This window comes from Miscanthus floridulus, chromosome 2, assembly GCF_019320115.1.
Source record: "Miscanthus floridulus cultivar M001 chromosome 2, ASM1932011v1, whole genome shotgun sequence".
Classification (NCBI taxonomy): domain Eukaryota; kingdom Viridiplantae; phylum Streptophyta; class Magnoliopsida; order Poales; family Poaceae; genus Miscanthus; species Miscanthus floridulus.
In genome coordinates, this window is record NC_089581.1 from 151562516 (window position 1) to 151582492 (window position 19977).

The following is a 19977-nucleotide window of genomic DNA, read 5'->3' on the forward strand; positions in this document are numbered from 1 at the left end:
AGGCAACTGATCATGAATGTAAACATGTACTTGGTAGATTTGAGTCACCAAAAATATTTGGCAATGCTTAGGTTCACAAATGGAACATGGATCATGAATGTCATTTTTCATGGTCAAGTCTTTAAGGCATATTTCATGTGATTTCTTTCAATAGCTCTATGAGTGACTACTACATGAAATGCTTGGATGGCCTTGCAAATTGCTTAAACATGCTTAGAATATCATTAGGAACAACTTTGGTATTTAGTGCTAGGGCTAGTTTGGTCATTAAGCCATGCTTTGATGTGTTTCCTCTTTTAAATGTGACATGTTTGACCAATTTGGAACTAGGTGTTAGGGACCTTGCATGGAGGTGAGCACTAAAGCAAAGTTGTAGTGTTTGACATTAGGAACAACTTTTATTTTTATATCATGGATTGATTTAGCTTCTAACATGCTTGAATTGGGATCACAAAAGTCAACACGTAACTGTTTTCAACACTTAACGAATTTTGCTAAGTCTGGGATCACTGATAGCCTGACAAGCCGACTTTGGTCATGATTTTACTCAGTTTACATTGAGAATTGGAACACGATCATTGAACAACATTTGTAACTGGTACTTAGGTCTACAAAGTTGGTTTAGTAACCTAGCGCTAATTCATCACGGATTGGAAGATCAATCATCACCAAAACTCGTTGTCGGGATTGGTACCGAGGCTAACTGACGAACTGAATCACGGCGTCGTGGCCGACCGGCTTCAGGTGCTGATCACCGCGTGGCGCGGGAAACGGCCGCGCGTCGCCGCCGGTCTGTCTGCGCAGGCCACGATGCGCCTAAGAGCGCCTTCATCACGCCAGCTACCGCCCGCTCCCTCCCAGCGCTCCCATTTCGCTTCTGGCTTCCTTCTTCACCGCAAGCGCAGCAGCGAGCTCCTCCCCGCCTCCGCCATCGCCATTAGAGACTCTAGCTCGCGCCTAGCCACTCCAGCACCACCGCCATAGCTCCACCGTCTCCCCAGCACCCCATTGCTTCTTCCCGTGCCCGCCATTCGAGTTCGGTAAGCGTCAGCGCCGTGCAAATGCTCGCCGGAGCTCCTCCGCCACCCTCCGTCGCCGTGGCCAGGCCCAACCCGACCACCGCAGGCCACGATAGCGCGAGCAACAGCTTCCTTGTAGTCCACTGATGCTCATCCACACCATAGGTCGAGCCACCATAGCCCACACCGACGTACCGCCGTGGTCTAGCCCCGCCGTTCCGCCATGGTCACCGCCGTCAGCTCTAGAGTCGACGATAAGTCCGGCCATGTGGCTCAATCGCTTCGCTAGGTCACGTAGGTCGTGTAGTGAAGATGTTACCGTCGGCGAAGCTCGCCGTCGATGAGCCGCAACCGCGCAGTGCCCAGCAGCGACTCCGTGTTTGAAGGCTAACTCATTTGAGTCCAGTTTTTGATTTCTTTTGTGATTTTCATATCTTCAGTTTGGTAGCTCCAAAATTTATGAAATAAATATGGTTGTGTTCCTTAGGAAGTGTAGTATTTAGGAAAAATATGTTCTTAGCTTCAACAGTAGAAATTTCTGGAGATTTAAATAGGGATTTGAAATGTGCTTTTGAATGCATTTAAATTTGTTTATTTTATATCTAGAGTTCCTGTACTCCAAAAATTTTGAAATTTTTGTGGTAAGCTAGTCTTAGCATATATGAGCTTTGGAAAAAATTTGAGGACCAGTGCATGGTTATATTTATAGTTATAGATTTTTCTTTTATGGCTAGTCAATCCTTGCATGAATTTTCATAAATTAATTATGAGTCCAAAATTCATGAAATTTGTTGGAGGTAATCCTAGTACCTTATGGATGTTAAGAAAAATAGGAAATCTGTTGCTTGACACTTTTCAATAGGATTTTCCATTTATACTATTTCAAGCCTTGCTGCCTTATCATTTTTGTACAGAATGTTCTACTTAGTAAAATGACATGAACTTTTTATAGTAGTCCTTTGATAGCATTAGTAAGGCACTGTAAATTTTTGGGAATTTATGAAGTACATCTGATATATGTTTAGTATTTAACCTAGATATCTAAATAAAATAATAAAAGGTAATTAAATAAAAAGTTTGGGCTTCACCATTATATTATCTTAACTGTATTTGGTATGCTTAAACTGGTGGTAGAGTCTATGTTGTCAAATTTTGAATGATTACATGAAGTAGAAGTATTATTACTTTATATTGCATGTTAAATAGTTTCCGGACTGATTCTAGAGTGTGATGAGTTGCATGTTGAAACTGATGTGTACTGTAAAAATGGTTAATAACAAAGTTGTAGAGAATTTGATAAGCTTTCCAGAAAGTCCTGGATCACTGTTTTTGGATTTGTAGAACTTCAGTTATGAGTGAAACAAGTAGCTACTGTTTGTGGCATAGTCGATGCATTGTAGAAGTAGTTAAGTAATAATCGAGAAGAGATATGCACCTACTCAAACAACGTGATGCACTTGTTAACATATATGCATTCGTAATACTTATACCATACTCATGCATCTAGGATCGGAGGAAGAGATCACATTGCTGGAATTCGAAGAAGCAGAGGAAGGGAACCCGCAGGAGGATCCGCAAGCCGCAGCTCCTGAAGGCGTGGAGCAGAACCCTGAAGAGCTTCCGGAGTGTCCTGACCATCGCCCTACTTCCTTTCTGTGAGGCAAGCCCCGGAGCATTATAAGTCTCCCAGTAATTTACAAATGTTTACTTATGTATTTATGATTGATGCATTAGGTTATAAGAGTTGAATGAAACCACTCGATGCATGTACCTTCCTTGTCTAGATATTACACCTTTAACCGGTATAGGTCCAGGATCGAATATATATGCTTAGCCATGCTTAGACCGGTAGAAGTCGGGTGATGTCCTGTCACCTACGAGATGTAGGTGGATACCAGAGCACGGTTGGCTATATCTGCTATCATGGAACAGAACCATGAGGTAAAAAGTAAATTGAGACCGGACGGAAAGTCGACAGAGAAGCAACAAGACATGGAGGTCTTGGGTGTGGACTTATCCCCGTCTGTGTCGATTAAGGACCGTACCATTGTTGGCGCTTCTAACAAGATTGAACGCATGCCTCTCACTTAGCTGGCCGGATAACTCGTTCCGACCACGAAGCCGAGTAATTCAACTCAGGCCGGGAACCGTTCTGTTGTGCGCTCCTTCCGGGGAACGATCAGACTGAGCCTAAGGGCAGGTTTGGCCTGAGCATCCTGGCATCTGGTGTTCCAGATTGTGCGGCGCGGTACGGACCCGCGAAATGTGTACCTGAGTTGTACCAAAGGTGACCTAAGACTATCGTGGCTGGTAGATCTGGGTTTGTGTTAGGAATAAATTCCCAGCTGGTTGAAATCGATTCGAATCGCCGTCTCTCCCGGATAGTGAGAAACTTGGCTAGTGCCAACATCGTAGCAACTATATTATGAAACATGATGGTTCAGATGAATATGGAATTACAATACCTGCTATGGTTACTATTGTATGCTTCTAAATGATATACCACATGTTTGGCACAGGATAGTTGCTAATCTAGAAATGGATAGTTATAATTAACTTGATAAAGGAATCATAAATGTACAACGGGTAAATTGCCTTTACACAAAATGTTGTCAAGTTTTGTCCACTTATACAGCCTTGCATGATCCTTGGAGTCATTTTATTTCTGGTTCATGACGGGTAAGTCTAGCTGAGTACCTTCTCATACTCAGGGTTTATTTTCCCATTGTTGCAGATGGCACTGTGTATCATGGGTATTGCAAGAGTTGCTTCTATCCCGCTGTGGATGAGGAGTAAGCCTTGGGCAGGCTTCTTTAAGTAATTCCTATCTTTGCTTTTGTGGACCGTGATCTGGTTTGGCACTGTATCAAACTATGTTGGAAACTTTATCTTCAAACTTAATTGCTTCCGCTTTATTTACCAAACTCGGTTTGTAATAACTTTTATTCGTACTCTGATGATGAAAAGTATCTGTGAACTTTATGTAACATGTGGCATGTATGTTGAATCCTGTATGATCTTGGTTGTTGTAAGTCGTTTATCGAGACCCGTCGTGGTACTCGACGGACTACCGGGTTTATATGGGTTCAATTATGACAGTGCGACCGCTTGCGGATTGCCATTGTACTTGTATTCTTATAAATTGGTTGGTTCTGCGACAGCTGGTATCGGAGCAAGATTCAACGTTAATTGTCACAAGTGTATTTAAAACAAAAGCTTTTGTTTTCCAAAAACCCTTCTCTGGCAACTAATAGTTATTTAATAGGTATTTGAAATCTAAAGTGTGCCAATGATCACTTTCCTTATGCCCAAATTAAGGACTATTAGGTGGCTATTTAAGTACTAACATGGGGGTTTTTACTTCGTTGTCCATACGGCATGCTATAGTATGGATGCCATTCACTTGAGTGGTAATGTATGGATCAAATGCCTCTACGCCAAGGTAAGATGAGTATATGACCGCAAGATGTGAGCGTGCGGTCGGGAAGAGTTAGCTTTGGTACGGCTATGTATGCATGCTTGCATGTGTATATGGTACGTATTTAATTGTGGGTTTAAATTCTTGTCGGGTAGATTGATACAGAAGTATATGTATGGGTATACATATATGAAAGTATTTACAATTACATTCTGCATATTTCATTATGGGTTTAGGGCTGAAATGAAATTTTATGCAGGTACACTAACAACGAAACGTGTAGCTCGACTAGTTACGCTATTTATGAGAGAACGTATGTATGCCACCGTGTCTACGGTTAGAAACAAATTTTTCCTAAGTTTGTGAGGACGTACGGAGCGAGCATGCATCATGTTAAATTACCATTCACATAACTATATTGTTCCTCCCCTTATAAAATTCTTACTCGGTTATGTAACTCTTATCCATTATGGCATTGTCTCACAAAAGGGTACATGTTGATGGTGTAGATGGCACGCACCAAGCAGACTGCTCGCAAGTCCACCGAAGGTAGAGCTCCTAGCCGTCAGCTTGCTCCACGTACCCATCAACGTCACACGTTCCTTAGAGAGTTTGGGATGCCTACACTCTTGTGGAGAGTGCTCAGCTATGTAGGTTATCCTGATGGAATGGAACCCCGCTACTTCTGGGCGAATGAGCGGTTGGGAGAAGGTCTCTTAGTTACTATGGAGGCCGTTGTTCGTCCCCGTGGTGACGATTCTGAGTGGACAGGCTGGTGTTATGAGTCAACTGGCAGGACTGCAGAAGAAGCAGCTGGCAGGGCAGCCTTTGGGATCCTGAGGGATATCATGGATCATTTTCCTCAGGAGCTGGCAGCCGCTTTGGTTGAAGTCTTTCCAAGAGGTAACCCCTCCACTGACTCATGGCAGCAGGCAAGAGGAAGATCTTTGGAGATTGGTGCAGCAAAAGGGCAGAACAGTGATAACCCTGCCATGAGCGCTATGTTCGCAGTGATGAGAGTGTTAGATAGAGTAGAAGGTAGCCTCAGACGTGTGTCTGGTGCTCTTGGTCATGCCCACGAGGACCGACGTCAGCTTCAGAGGGAGCACGACGCCGAGATTGAAAGGCTCACTGAAGAAATGACTCGGTTAACTCACCAGCGGAATGCAGCCTGGTCCAGGGAAGATGTCCTGAGAGCTCGACAGTTTGAGCTGGGACAGCAGCTGGCCAATGCGGAAGAATACAACGATAATCTGCATGAAGAGGTTCATCTACTAAACAATCAGCTCCACCCTTATGTCCCACCTAGAGCCACAGAAATGGATCTAGAAGGGTACGAGGAAGGAGAAGAAGTGGAGCCTGAAGAAGAAGTAGAACCTGAGGAAGGAGATGATTCTGCGTCTGACCTCGATAGTGATCATGAGGAGGATTAGATCGCTTAGCACTTAGTGGAAGGACTAATGTATCACCTTTATTCATGTAATGGACCTGTAGTTTGAAGTTGGCATTAGTAACCAGACTATCATGTAATGTTGATTAATTGCATGTTTGGATAAACATCAGTGCAATTCCAGTCCTTTGTCGGTAATCACAATTTAAATTTGCATGCGTTATGAGCACGATAAATGGTCAAATTGGTGATGTCATGTTGCGAGAATGAATTGTTATGCCTCTGTTTTATTGTGCTTTTGAGAATTTTCTCTAGTAATTTCAGTTTGGCATGAGTACCTAATTCATCTGCAATCTCTTGACATCAACCAATAATCGCTTATTGTTGCAACTTCGCAAATGACGCGCACCCGTGCTGGAGCTGGTGGCAGCCAGGTTGGCAAACAGGATGACTTGCCACCCCCACCGCCGCCGTCTGCTTAGGAATTCTTTACCTAGTTCCTGGGTAGCCAGAGGACAATGGAAGAAGCTTTGCGCCTTATCGCGCAAAACACTGCTCGTGGCCACCCACAGCAACCAGGGGCCGAGCCAAATCCGCATAGTTCATTCAAGGAATTTCTGGACATGAAGCCTCCGATTTTCAAGGTGGTTGAGGAACCACTGCAGGCCGATGAGTGGCTGAATACCATCGAGCAGAAATTTCGTCTGCTAAGGGTCACAGAGCACCTGAAAGCAGAATATGCTTCTCATCAATTGCAAGGACCAGCAGGAATCTGGTGGACGCACTTCCTGTCATCTCTGCCTGCTAATGCGAGAGTGACCTGGGATCAATTCAAGCTGGCTTTTAGGGGACACCATATTCCCCTGGGCCTGATGCGCATGAAAGCAACAGAATTTATGAGGCTCACTCAGGGAACAAAGTCACTCACAGAATATATGCACGCATTCAACAACTTGTCAAGATATGCTCCAAGTTTCGTGGATACTGAAGAGAAAAAGATTGAGAGTTTCAAGCGAGGGTTGGGTACCAAATTAATGAAGACTATGGCAAATTCTCGATGTGCCACGTACAATGAGTTTATTAGTGATGCCTTGACCCAAGAAAACCACAACAACATGCATGCAGTTGCTAAAGGTCGCAAGAGGGCATATGAGGCCAGTGCATCCGGATCTTTCCAGTCGAAAGCGCCTGTCATAGCTAGGCCACAATTCCGTCCACCTGCACCCAAGTTTAGGCCTCCACCACCGAAAGCTCAGAATAATAGGCCACAGAAACCATTCCGTAAGGCGTTCACTATTGCCTTACCAAAAGGAAATGGTAATCAGGACAGCTCCACTGGATTCAGAAGTAATCAACCATGTTTCAACTGCAACCAACTGGGTCATTGGTCCAAGGAGTGCCCCCACCCCAAGAGGAATAGCAACCCAAATCAGAACAATCAGAGGCAGGTGAATGCCAGGGCACGTCAGGGACAAGTGCATTATACCGCTGTGGAGGAAGTGCCCACCGGAGAAGTTGTCACGGCTGGTATGTTTCTCGTCAACAAGCATCCCGCTGTTGTTTTATTTGATTCGGGAGCTTCTCATTCATTTATGAGTCAAGCATTTACATCTAGACATGATTAAGAAATTATAGAAGTAAGTAAAGGGGGTTTTAACATAAGTTCAGCAGGGGGAACTGTTACTACCAAAAAGATAGTCAAAAATGTACTCATCTTGATACAAGGGAGGGAGTACACAACAGATTTGATAATATTGCCGGGGTTGTTGATAAGTGTAATCTTAGGCATGAATTGGATGAAGGATCATGGTGTTCTTATTGACACTAGCACCCGTACCATTATGTTGAGAGAACCCACGGGAGGGAATGCTTTTCTAGTTCCACTCTCCCGCGATTTCGAACCCCAACATTTAGCCTATGCTATCCAAGCCACCACCATATGTGATATTCCCGTGGTTTGTGAGTTTCCGGATGTATTTCTAGAGGAATTACCAGGTCTACCACCGGATAGGGACGTGGAATTTAAGATTGAATTAGTGCCAGATACCGCACCCATATCCAGAAGGCCCTATAAATGCCACCCAATGAGTTAGCAGAACTTAAGGTTCAATTGCAAGATCTATTGGATAAAGGTCTTATCCAACCTAGCTCATCTCCGTGGGGATGTCCAGCATTGTTTGTGAAAAAGAAGGATAGGTCACTGAGAATGTGTGTAGATTACAGACCACTCAATGTTGTGACCATCAAGAACAAGTATCCGTTGCCCCGCATCGACATCTTGTTCGATCAGCTAGCGAAGGCAAAGGTATTCTCCAAAATTGACTTGAGATCAGGTTACCATCAGATAAAGATCAGACCGGAGGATATACCTAAAACTGCTTTCTCTACTAGGTACGGCTTATACGAGTATTTGGTTATGTCTTTCGGACTAACAAATGCTCCAGCCTATTTCATGTACCTGATGAACTCGGTATTCATGTCCGAACTTGATAAGTTCGTGGTCGTGTTTATCAATGACATATTGATTTATTCAGAAAATGAGTCAGATCATGAAGAGCATCTGAGGATTGTCCTATCCAGACTGAGGGAGCATAAGCTATATGCCAAGTTTAGCAAATGTGAATTTTAGATGAGCAAAGTACCTTTCTTAGGTCACATTTTATCAAGAGATGGAATCTCAGTAGACCCATCCAAAGTACAAGAGGTCATGGATTGGAAAGCCCCAACTTCGGTTCATGAAGTTCGGAGTTTTCTCGGGTTAGCAGGATACTATCGTCGATTTATTCCAGATTTCTCAAAGATAGCTAAGCCTATGACCAGACTACTTCAGAAAGATGAGAAATACAAATGGACACCAGAATGTGAAACAGCTTTTCACACCCTCAGAACTTTGTTGACTACCGCACCTGTGCTAGCACAACCAGACATTGAAAAGCCTTTTGATGTATTTTGTGATGCATCAGGAATAGGTTTGGGATGTGTGCTTATGCAAGAAGGGAGAGTAATTGCATATGCCTCTCGGCAATTGAGAAAACATGAAGTCAACTACCCTACACATGATTTGGAACTTGCAGCCGTTGTCCATGCATTAAAGATATGGAGACATTACTTGTTGGGCAATGTATGTCATATCTATACTGACCACAAAAGCCTCAAGTATATCTTTACCCAGCCAGAACTGAACATGAGACAACGTAGATGGTTGGAATTGATTAAGGATTACAATTTGGAAGTGCATTACCATCCGGGTAAAGCAAATGTAGTAGCTGATGCACTTAGTCGGAAGTCCCATTGCAACACTGTGGAAGCACTATTGGAAGATGGATTCAACTTGCTACATCCTGCTGTACTACACAATATTACAATCAGTTGTTCGCTTGAGGGCAAAATCATAGAACTACAGCAGACAGATGTAGGAATAAGTCACATTAAGAGAAAAATGCAAGAGCAAGAAACCAAACATTTTAGATTGGACGAAAGAGGTGTATTATGGTTCGAGGACCGGCTAGTGGTACCAAAAGACCGTGAGCTCAGGAATCAAATCTTAGAGGAAGCTCACTCGTCCAAATTATCTATCCACCCGGGTAGTAGTAAAATGTATCAAGATCTAAGAACCCGTTTTTGGTGGACTAAGATGAAGAAAGAGATCGCAGCCTATGTTGCTAGGTGTGATAACTGCAGTAGAGTGAAAGCCGTCCATATGAAAACCGCTGGATTACTTTAGCCACTGCCTATTCCAGGATGGAAATGGGAGGAAATCAGTATGGACTTTATTACAGGCCTTCCAACAACGCCACAAGGTCACGATTCAATCTGGGTCATTGTTGATCGTCTTACCAAGTCAGCACACTTTATACCCGTGAACACGCGGTATATAGTTGGGAAATACGCTGAGATATATGTTTCCCAGATCGTGAGATTGCATGGAGTACCCAGGACCATAATCTCAGATAGAGGACCACAGTTCATAGCTCGTTTCTGGGAGCACTTACACCAAGCTTTGGGAACCAAGCTAATCAGAAGTTCAGCTTATCATCCGCAAACTTCAGGACAGACAGAGCGAGTGAACCAAATCCTAGAAGATTTACTTAGAGCTTGTGTTATATCTTCAAAAGGTTCATAGGAGAAATGGTTACCTTTAGCTGAATTCTCCTATAACAACAGTTATCAAGCGAGTATCAAAATGGCTCCATTTGAAGCCTTGTATGGCAGAAAGTGCAGAACTCCATTGAACTGGATTGAGCCCGGTGAAAGGAGATACTTTGGTATTGATTTTGTCAATGAAGCCGAAGAACAAGTACGTACCATCCAACAGCACATGAAGGCAGCTCAATCAAGACAGAAGAGTTATGCCGACAGAAGAAGAAGACCACTAACTTTTGAAGTGGGTGACTATGTATACTTGAGAGTATCACCTATGAAAGGTGTGAAAAGATTTGGGATGAAAAAGAAGCTTTCACCAAGATATGTAGGGCCATACAAAATTTTGGAGCGAAAAGGAAATGTTGCGTATAAGCTACAACTACCACCAGAGATGAGTGCAATCTTTGATGTGTTCCATGTTTCTCAGCTAAAGAAATGTCTTCGAGTACCGGAAGAAGCTATTGCACCCACCAACGTGCAGCTTCAATCAGATTTGACCTATGAAGAAAAGCCAATTAGAGTATTAGAAGAGATGGAGAGAGTAACAAGGAGTAAGATTGTTAAGTTCTATAAGGTGGTGTGGAACAATCATAGTGAACAAGATGCTACGTGGGAAAGAGAAGATTATCTGCGAGAAGTTTATCCCGCCTTTTTCCAAGAATGGTAGGTCTTGCAAATCTCGGGACGAGATTTTTATAAGGGGGAGGGGCTGTAACACCTCGGGTGTTAGCCTTGCATAACTTGACTTGCATAACATGAGCATGATCATCACGCATTCATAAACAAGCATTTACAAATGAGACATTGAATTGAAACATATGCAACGTTGCTTGTTATTGCATGTTTCTTTGTACTTAGGCAACTGATCATGAATGTAAACATGTACTTGGTAGATTTGAGTCACCAAAAATATTTGGCAATGCTTAGGTTCACAAATGGAACATGGATCATGAATGTCATTTTTCATGGTCAAGTCTTTAAGGCATATTTCATGTGATTTCTTTCAATAGCTCTATGAGTGACTACTACATGAAATGCTTGGATGGCCTTGCAAATTGCTTAAACATGCTTAGAATATCATTAGGAACAACTTTGGTATTTAGTGCTAGGGCTAGTTTGGTCATTAAGCCATGCTTTGACGTGTTTCCTCTTTTAAATGTGACATGTTTGACCAATTTGGAACTAGGTGTTAGGGACCTTGCATGGAGGTGAGCACTAAAGCAAAGTTGTAGTGTTTGACATTAGGAACAACTTTTATTTTTATATCATGGACTGATTTAGCTTCTAACATGCTTGAATTGGGATCACAAAAGTCAACACATAACTGTTTTCAACACTTAACGAATTTTGCTAAGTCTGGGATCACTGATAGCCTGACAAGCCGACTTTGGTCATGATTTTACTCAGTTTACATTGAGAATTGGAACACGATCATTGAACAACATTTGTAACTGGTACTTAGGTCTACAAAGTTGGTTTAGTAACCTAGCGCTAATTCGTCACGGATTGGAAGATCAATCATCACCAAAACTCGTCGTCAGGATCGGTACCGAGGCTAACTGACGAACTGAATCACGGCGTTGTGGCCGACCGGCTTTAGGTGCTGATCGCCGCGTGGCGCGGGAAACGGCCGCACGTCGCCGCCGGTCTGTCCGCGCAGGCCACGATGCGCCTGAGAGCGCCTTCATCACGCCAGCTACCGCCCGCTCCCTCCTAGCGCTCCCATTTCGCTTCTGGCTTCCTTCTTCACCGCAAGCGCAGCAGCGAGCTCCTCCCCGCCTCCGCCGTCGCCATTAGAGACTCCAGCTCGCGCCTAGCCACTCCAGCACCACTGCCATAGCTCCACCGTCTCCCCAGCACCCCATTACTTCTTCCCGTGCCCGCCATTCGAGTTCGGTAAGCGTCAGCGCCGTGCAAATGCTCGCCGGAGCTCCTCCGCCACCCTTCGTCGCCGTGGCCAGGCCCAACCCGACCACCGCAGGCCACGATAGTGCGAGCAACAGCTTCCTTGTAGTCCACTGATGCTCGTCCGCACCATAGGTCGAGCCACCGTAGCCCACACCGACGTACCGCCGTGGTCCAGCCCCGCCGTTCCGCCATGGTCGCCGCCGTCAGCTCTAGAGTCGACGATAAGTCCGGCCATGTGGCTCAATCGCTTCGCTAGGTCACGTAGGTCGTGTAGTGAAGATGTTACCGCCGGCGAAGCTCGCCGTCGATGAGCCGCAGCCGCGCAGTGCCCAGCAGCGCCGCTGCTCTACTCCGAGTCAATGACATGTGGGGTCCCCCTGACCACCGGGTCCCACCAGTCAGCGACTCCGTGTTTGAAGGCTAACTCATTTGAGTCCAGTTTTTTATTTCTTTTGTGATTTTCATATCTTCAGTTTGGTAGCTCCAAAATTTATGAAATAAATATGGTTGTGTTCCTTAGGAAGTGTAGTATTTAGGAAAAATATGTTCTTAGCTTCAACAGTAGAAATTTCTGGAGATTTAAATAGGGATTTGAAATGTGCTTTTGAATGCATTTAAATTTGTTTATTTTATATCTAGAGTTCCTGTGCTCCAAAAATTTTGAATTTTTTGTGGTAAGCTAGTCTTAGCATATATGAGCTTTGGTAAAAATTTGAGGACCAGTGCATGGTTAGATTTATAGTAATAGATTTTTCTTTTATGGCTAGTCAATCCTTGCATGAATTTTCATAAATTAATTATGAGTCCAAAATTCATGAAATTTGTTGGAGGTAATCCTAGTACCTTATGGATGTTAAGAAAAATAGGAAATCTATTGCTTGACACTTTTCAATAGGATTTTCCATTTATGCTATTTCAAGCCTTGCTGCCTTATCATTTTTGTACAGAATGTTCTACTTAGTAAAATGACATGAAATTTTTATAGTAGTCCTTTGATAGCATTAGTAAGGCACTGTAAATTTTTGGGAATTTATGAAGTACATCTGATATATGTTTAGTATTTAACCTAGATATCTAAATAAAATAATAAAAGGTAATTAAATAAAAAGTTTGGGCTTCACCATTATATTATCTTAACTGTATTTGGTATGCTTAAACTGGTGGTAGAGTCTATGTTGTCAAATTTTGAATGATTACATGAAGTAGAAGTATTATTACTTTATATTGCATGTTAAATAGTTTCCGGACTGATTCTAGAGTGTGATGAGTTGCGTGTTGAAACTGATGTGTACTGTAAAAATGGTTAATAACAAAGTTGTAGAGAATTTGATAAGCTTTCCAGAAAGTCCTGGATCACTGTTTTTGGATTTGTAGAACTCCAGTTATGAGTGAAACAAGTAGCTACTGTTTGTGGCATAGTCGATGCATTGTAGAAGTAGTTAAGTAATAATCGAGAAGAGATATGCACCTACTCAAACAACGTGATGCACTTGTTAACATATATGCATTCGTAATACTTATACCATACTCATGCATCTAGGATCAGAGGAAGAGATCACGTTGCTGGAATTCAAAGAAGCAGAGGAAGGGAACCCGCAGGAGGATCCGCAAGCCGCAGCTCCTGAAGGCGTGGAGCAGAACCCTGAAGAGCTTCCGGAGTGTCCTGACCATCGCCCTACTTCCTTTCTGTGAGGCAAGCCCCGGAGCATTATAAGTTTCCCAGTAATTTACAAATGTTTACTTATGTATTTATGATTGATGCATTAGGTTATAAGAGTTGAATGAAACCACTCGATGCATGTACCTTCCTTGTCCAGATATTACACCTTTAACCGGTATAGGTCCAGGATCGAATATATATGCTTAGCCATGCTTAGACCGGTAGAAGTCGGGTGATGTCCTATCACCTACGAGATGTAGGTGGATACCAGAGCACGGTTGGCTATATCTGCTATCGTGGAACAGAACCATGAGGTAAAAAGTAAATTGAGACCGGACGGGAAGTCGATAGAGAAGCAACAAGATATGGAGGTCTTGGGTGTGGACTTATCCCCGTCTGTGTCGATTAAGGACCGTACCGTTGTTGGCGCTTCTGACAAGATTGAACGCATGCCTCTCACTTAGCTAGCCGGATAACTCGTTCCGACCACGAAGCCGAGTAATTCAACTCAGGCCGGGAACCGTTTTGTTGTGCGCTCCTTCCGGGGAACGATCAGACTGAGCCTAAGGGCAGGTTTGGCCTGAGCATCCTGGCATCTGGTGTTCCAGATTGTGCGGAGCGGTACGGACCCGCGAAATGTATACCTGAGTTGTACCAAAGGTGACCTAAGACTATCGTGGCTGGTAGATCTGGGTTTATGTTAGGAATAAATTCCCAGCTGGTTGAAATCGATTCGAATCGCCGTCTCTCCCGGATAGTGAGAAACTTGGCTAGTCCCAACATCGTAGCAACTATATTATGAAACATGATGGTTCAGATGAATATGGAATTACAATACCTGCTATGTTTACTATTGTATGCTTCTAAATGATATACCACATGTTTGGCACAGGATAGTTGCTAATCTAGAAATGGATAGTTATAATTAACTTGATAAAGGAATCATAAATGTACAACGGGTAAATTGCCTTTACGCAAAATGTTGTCAAGTTATGTCCACTTATATAGCCTTGCATGATCCTTGGAGTCATTTTATTTCTGGTTCATGACGGGTAAGTCTAGCTGAGTACCTTCTCGTACTCAGGGTTTATTTTCCCATTGTTGCAGATGGCACTGTGTATCATGGGTATTGCAAGAGTTGCTTCTATCCCGCTGTGGATGAGGAGTAAGCCTTGGGCAGGCTTCTTTAAGTAATTCCTATCTTTGCTTTTGTGGACCGTGATCTGGTTTGGCACTGTATCAAACTATGTTGGAAACTTTATCTTCAAACTTAATTGCTTCCGCTTTATTTACCAAACTTGGTTTGTAATAACTTTTATTCGTACTCTGATGATGAAAAGTATCTGTGAACTTTATGTAACATGTGGCATGTATGTTGAATCCTGTATGATCTTGGTTGTTGTAAGTCGTTTATCGAGACCCGTCATGGTACTCGACGGACTACCAGGTTTATATGGGTTCAAGTATGATAGTGCGACCGCTTGCGGATTGCCATTGTACTTGTATTCTTATAAATTGGTCGGTTCTGCGATAGCTGGTATCGGAGCAAGATTCAACGTTAATTGTCACAAGTGTATTTAAAACAAAAGTTTTTGTTTTCCAAAAACCCTTCTCTGGCAACTAATAGTTATTTAATAGGTATTTGAAATCTAAAGTGTGCCAATGATCACTTTCCTTATGCCCAAATTAAGGACTATTAGGTGGCTATTTAAGTACTAACATGGGGGTTTTTACTTCGTCGTCCATACGGCGTGCTATAGTATGGATGCCATTCACTTGAGTGGTAATGTATGGATCAAATGCCTCTACGCCAAGGTAAGATGAGTATATGACCGCAAGATGTGAGCGTGCGGTCGGGAAGAGTTAGCTTTGGTACGGCTATGTATGCATGCTTGCATGTGTATATGGTACGTATTTAATTGTGGGTTTAAATTCTTGTCAGGTAGATTGATACAGAAGTATATGTATGGGTATACATATATGAAAGTATTTACAATTACATTCTGCATATTTCATTATGGGTTTAGGGCTGAAATGAAATTTTATGCAGGTACACTAACAACGAAACGTGTAGCTCGACTAGTTACGCTATTTATGAGAGAACGTATGTATGCCACCGTGTCTACGGTTAGAAACAAATTTTTCCTAAGTTTGTGAGGACGTACGGAGCGAGCATGCATCATGTTAAATTACCATTCACATAACTATATTGTTCCTCCCCTTATAAAATTCTTACTCGGTTATGTAACTCTTATCCATTATGGCATTGTCTCACAAAAGGGTACATGTTGATGGTGCAGATGGCACGCACCAAGCAGACTGCTCGCAAGTCCACCGGAGGCAGAGCTCCTAGCCGTCAGCTAGCTCCACGTACCTGTCAACGTCACACGTTCCTTGGAGAGTTTGGGATGCCTACACTCTTGTGGAGAGTGCTCAGCTATGTAGGTTATCCAGATGGAATGGAATCCCGCTACTTCTAGGCGAATGAGCGGTTGGGAGAAGGTCTCTTAGTTACTGTGGAGGCCGTTGTTCATCCCCGTGGTGACGATTCTGAGTGGACAGGCTAGTGTTATGAGTCAACTGGCAGGACTGTAGAAGAAGCAGCTAGCAGGGCAGCCTTTGGGATCCTGAGGGATATCATGGATCGCCATGTTCGCAGTGATGAGAGTGTTAGATAGAGTAGAAGGTAGCCTCAGACGTGTGTCTGGTGCTCTTGGTCATGCCCGCGAGGACTGACGTCAGCTTCAAAGGGAGCACGATGCCGAGATTGAAAGGCTCACTGAAGAAATGACTCGGTTAACTCACCAGCGAAATGCAGCCTGGTCTAGGGAAGATGTCCTAAGAGCTCGACAGTTTGAGCTGGGACAGCAGCTGGCCAATGCGGAAGAATACAACGATAATCTGCATGAAGAGGTTCATCTACTAAACAATCAGCTCCACCCTTATGTCCCACCTAGAGCCATAGAAATGGATCTAGAAGGGTATGAGGAAGGAGAAGAAGAAGTGGAGCCTGAAGAAGAAGTAGAACCTGAGAAAGGAGATGATTCTGCGTCTGACCTCGATAGTGATCATGAGGAGGATTAGATCGCTTAGCACTTTGTGGAAGGACTAATGTATCACCTTTATTCATGTAATGGACCTGTAGTTTGAAGTTGGCATTAGTAACCAGACTATCATGTAATGTTGATTAATTGCACGTTTGGATGAACATCAGTGCAATTCCAGTCCTTTGTCGGTAATCATGATTTAAATTTGCATGCGTTATGAGCACGATAAATGGTCGAATTGGTGATGTCATGTTGTGAGAATGAATTGTTATGCCTCTGTTTTATTATGCTTTTGAGAATTTTCTCCAGTAATTTCAGTTTGGCATGAGTACCTAATTCATCTGCAATCTCTTGACATCAACCAATAATCGCTTATTGTTGCAACTTCGCAGATGACGCGCACCCGTGCTGGAGCTGGTGGCAGCCAGGATGGCAACCAGGATGACTTGCCACCCCCACTGCCGCCGTCTGCTCAGGAATTCTTTACCCAGTTCCTGGGTAGCCAGAGGACAATGGAAGAAGCTTTGCGCCTTATCACGCAAAACACTGCTCGTTGCCACCCACAGCAACCAGGGGCCGAGCCAAATCCGCACAGTTCATTCAAGGAATTTCTAGACACGAGGCCTCCGATCTTCAAGGTGGCTAAGGAACCACTGTAGGCCGATGAGTGGCTGAATACCATCGAGCAGAAATTTCGTCTGCTAAGGGTCACAGAGCACCTAAAAGCAGAATATGCTTCTCATCAATTGCAAGGACCAGCAGGAATCTGGTGGACGCACTTCCTGTCGTCTCTGCCTGCTAATGCGAGAGTGACCTGGGATCAATTCAAGCTGGCTTTTAGGGGACACCATATTCCCCTGGGCCTGATGCGCATGAAAGCAGCAGAATTTATGAGGCTCACTCAGGGAACAAAGTCACTCACAGAATATATGCACGCATTCAACAACTTGTCAAGATATGCTCCAAGTTTCATGGATACTAAAGAGAAAAAGATTGAGAGTTTCAAGCGAGGGTTGGGTACCAAATTAATGAAGACTATGGCAAATTCTCGATGTGCCACGTACAATGAGTTTATTAGTGATGCCTTGACCCAAGAAAACCATAACAACATGCATGCAGTTGCTAAATGTCGCAAGAGGGCATATGAGGCCGGTGCATCCGGATCTTTCCAGTCGAAAGCGCCTGTCACAGCTAGGCCACAATTCCGTCCACCTGCACCCAAGTTTAGGCCTCCACCACCGAAAGCTCAGAATAATAGGCCACAGAAACCATTCCGTAAGGCGTTCACTATTGCCTTACCAAAAGGAAATGGTAATCAGGATAGCTCCACTAGATTCAGAAGTAATCAACCATGTTTCAACTGCAACCAACTGGGTCATTGGTCCAAGGAGTGCCCCCACCCCAAGAGGAATAGCAACCCAAATCAGAACAATCAGAGGCAGGTGAATGCCAGGGCACGTCAGGGACAAGTGCATTATACCGCTATGGAGGAAGTGCCCACCGGAGAAGTTGTCACGGCTGGTATGTTTCTCGTCAACAAGCATCCCGCTGTTGTTTTATTTGATTCGGGAGCTTCTCATTCATTTATGAGTCAAGCATTTGCATCTAGACATGATCAAGAAATTATAGAAGTAAGTAAAGGGGGTTTTAACATAAGTTCAGCAGGGGGAACTGTTACTACCAAAAAGATAGTCAAAAATGTACTCATCTTGATACAAGGGAGGGAGTACACAATAGATTTGATAATATTGCCGGGGTTGTCGATAAGTGTAATCTTAGGCATGAATTGGATGAAGGATCATGGTGTTCTTATTCACACTAGCACCCGTACCATTATGTTGAGAAAACCCACGGGAGGGAATGCTTTTCTAGTTCCACTCTCCCGCGATTTTGAACCCCAACATTTAGCCTGTGCTATCCAAGCCACCACCATATGTGATATTCCCGTGGTTTGTGAGTTTCCGGATGTATTTCCAAAGGAATTACCAGGTCTACCACCGGATAGGGACGTGGAATTTAAGATTGAATTAGTGCCAGGTACCGCACCCATATCCAGAAGGCCCTATAGAATGCCCTATCTTTGCTTTTGTGGACCGTGATCTGGTTTGGCACTGTATCAAACTATGTTGGAAACTTTATCTTCAAACTTAATTGCTTCCGCTTTATTTACCAAACTCGGTTTGTAATAATTTTATTCGTACTCTGATGATGAAAAGTATCTGTGAACTTTATGTAACATGTGGCATGTATGTTGAATCCTGTACGATCTTGGTTGTTGTAAGTCATTTATCGAGACCCGTCGTGGTACTCGACGGACTACCGGGTTTATATGGGTTCAAGTATGACAGTGCGACCGCTTGCGGATTGCCATTGTACTTATATTCTTATAAATTGGTCGGTTCTGCGACAACTTCGAACTTTACGGTTATTCTAACTTAGCCAGTCAAGGCCGACCACCATTCCTACCCGGGTTTTTGGAGCAGGCCCTGTCTCCGGTCCCTCCCAACGCGTGCATGGGATCCGCTCTCTATGCTACGGGTGATCGGCAGGTCCCCCTGGTTTGACTTGTCCACGTCTACGTGTGCACAGGTCACGCACCTCACACTCTGACCACATGACAAATCAGGGCCGTACAAACTTTACAGGATGACGTCGAGTAAACTAGTACAACTAAACAGAATGCTAACATGTTCTCACTTAGTTACGCCAACACGAGTTGCAAGCTTAAATACGTTTTTATACAAAACAAACAAGCTTATGATGATATACAGTTACGTTACTACAAGCTTGCCTGAAAAGGCCCAAGTTTACAATAACACAACTACGTCCTTCTTCTATAGCTCCAGCCTATCCTGTTGGCTGGTCGGGGCACGCGGCACCCGCTGCTCGCTGCTTCCGACATCCTGCTCGAGTCTTGGGGACTCTTGTACTGGTCAAGCTGAAGAGGATGGCCCCGCCGATGCCTAGCTGGTCGAGACCGCAGGCTTCGCCGGTTGGCTTGCAATCGATGGCCTTTCCAACTGACTTGTTGATGGCGTACCCTGTACAGGTGCTGTCCCACCTCCATATAGGTTAATGTCGCCAATTATCTTTGAAGATAGGTCCAGCTGGGCCATCCAAAGCTCCTCGGCCTTGTCTGGATCTACCTCCTTTGGGTACCCAGCCTCCAGGCACTTGAGATCGATCAGGGGGTAGTGGGCACGCACCATGCTTAGCACATGTGCGCCTGTGTACTCACCAGCCTCCTTCACGAACTCTTGGAACCATCCCCATGCCTTTCGGCATCTCTCGACCAGTCCGACCTGCGGTGTCCTTGGCACTTCCTCTGTAAGCGCTGGGTCGATAAGGTCGAGGACGGGCATGATGCCAGTTGCCACCTCCTAGCACCGGTT